This window comes from Heptranchias perlo, chromosome 22 (genome assembly GCF_035084215.1).
Source record: "Heptranchias perlo isolate sHepPer1 chromosome 22, sHepPer1.hap1, whole genome shotgun sequence".
In the NCBI taxonomy this organism is placed as follows: Eukaryota; Metazoa; Chordata; class Chondrichthyes; order Hexanchiformes; family Hexanchidae; genus Heptranchias; species Heptranchias perlo.
The window spans coordinates 41861764-41864289 of NC_090346.1; positions in this window are offsets into that span (position 1 = coordinate 41861764).

A 2526-nucleotide genomic window follows, 5' to 3' on the forward strand; every position below is an offset into this window, starting at 1 on the left:
TCACTGTGGCACTGATTGTCTCCTTCATGGGTACGGTGTTTTAGGATGATATTTTTAAAATTCTCAACTTTGTTTTCAAATCCCTCCAAAGCCTCGCCCCTCCTTATCTCTGTAACCTCCTCCAGCCCTACAACTCTCCGAGATCTCTGCGTTCCTCAAATTCTGGCCTCTTGCCCATCCCCGATTTTAATCACTCCACCACTGACGGCTGTGCCTTCAGCTGCCAAGGCCCTAAGCTCTGGAATTCCCTCCCTAAACTTCTCCCCCTCTCTAGCTCTCTCCTCCTCCTTTAAGATGCTCCTTAAAACTTAACTCACCTGTCCTAATATCTCCTTATATGGCTTGGTGTCAAATTTTCTTTGTGAAGCGCTTTGGGATGTTTTACTACGTTAAAGGCAGTACATAAATCCAAGTTGTTGTTGATATGGTGTGGTAGACACAGTTCGTCACTGTCCCAGCTTTCTGGATGACAGAGTAGTGGGATGCCAGATGTTTCTCCATAATGAGGAAGGGAATATTTGAGGCAGGAAAACCCCAAAAGATTTTTGCACATTCCTGGCATCCAGTACAGATCACTAGTGACTGAATGCAAGAAACACGTTAAGAAGCAGTCCGCATGCTTGATTATCAGTGCACAGTGTAAGGATACTGTTTTTTTTGTAACAAGAAAGCTGAACATAAGGGAAGCACTAAAGCGATGGAAATGAACAAAACCAAAGAAATTTCTCCGAAATTGTTCCAGAATCTTAGCAAAAGTGAAAGGGGAGAAAGATAAAAGGAGGTTTACTTTGTCAGATGTTTGAAATGTCAGTTCTGTGTGCTCTATTTCCTTATCCAACTGTTTGAATGTAGTGATGTCTGTGTGCAGCTATTAACTGATGCTTCCACACCAGAGAGCGAGAGAGAGAGTCCATTTATCTGTTTACAGTATCTCCTTTGGTTGTAACTGTTCAGTATCAAATTCTGGAATGAGTGAGCGAGACAATTTTTTGCCATTCAGCTTGTCTTTTCATCCTAGCTCCATAAAATGGCTATTGTAAAACTGTAACCAGCAGAACAAATTACTATAATAAAATCTAAAGAAGGTGGAAGGGGGAAAAGGCCATTCAGCCCATCTACCTTGCATTGTTGTTTTAGATTATTTTGCAACGTCAGAGCGCAATCATTCCCCTCCCTGCTTGATGCATTTATTTACCTGCGGAGAATGTGCACAGCCATCTTCCTGCTAGAAAGGTGTGATCATGACCAGGTAATCTGTTTTTTCAAGTGTAGGTTGAGAGATAAATGTTGGCCAGGACATGCTGCTCTTCTTCAAAGTAGTGCCGTGGGATCTGACAATGCAGCACTCCCTCAGTACTGCACTGGAATGCTCAAGTCCCTGGAGCGGGAATTGAACTACAACAACAATTTGCATTTATATAGCGTCTTTAACGTAGTAAAACATCCCAAGGCGCTTCACAGGAGCGTTATCAAACAAAATTTGACACCGAGCCACATAAGGAGATATTAGGACAGAAAGAGGTAGGTTTTAAGGAGCGTCTTAAAGGAGGAGAGAGAGGTAGGGAGGCGGAGGGATTTAGGGAGGGAATTCCAGAGCTTAGGGCCTAGGCAGCTGAAGGTACGACCGCCAATAGAGGAGCGATGAAAATCGGGGATAGGCAAGAGGGCAGAATTGGAGGAGTGTAGAGATCTCGGAGGGTTGTAGGGCAGGAGGAGGTTACAGAGATAGGGAGGGGCGAGACCATGGGGGGATTGAAAACAAGGATGAGAATTTTTTCCCACAACCTTTTGCCTGAGAGGTAAAAGTGCTACCACTGATCCACAGCTGTTACCTACCAGCTTCCAACACCGGAGCCTTCAATGGCACAATGGGTAAAGGCACCAGCCAATGTAGCATCAGGCCATAAAGACCAGGCAGTCCCAGATTTGATTCCTAGTCAATTTTGAAATAACTGATTTCAGTCAGGGTATTTCAATTGTTTTTAGTGCCCCTGGACTTGGGAGGGACATAATCAGCCAGGGTTCCGGCTCCTGCTTGCCACTGGTGACTCCTGCTGGAATGTGCATGTGTGTGGACACATGGTGAGTGCCAGATCGGATGATACTGGCTGATTAGAGAGGGCAGCTTTTTTCTGTCAACTGTACCCTAGTCAGCATCATCAGAATAGGGAGGGAGAAACCTAGCAAGGAAAAAATAAAAATCCATCACTGAAAACGATATTCTCTCAATACCCTGTCCTGCTAGAGTGTTAACTAGCTATGCTTAAACATTATGTTATTAAGGGGGCCACGCATACTGTACTCAACTCAGGCTACATTTAGTGGCCACCTCAATTTGGTAGCGGTAAATTAAGTGGTACTACCACCTCAAGTACTATGTTTTTCCCCACGCTGCTGGAGGAAGCAGAGCCAGAGCACCAACATAATTGGATGTTGTGGGCATTGCCACCTGCCATTGTCTCTGCTCCCAGGCAGGATGGGGGTAATTTTGACTTTGCGCGACAGTGTAAAACGGGTGACAGCAAA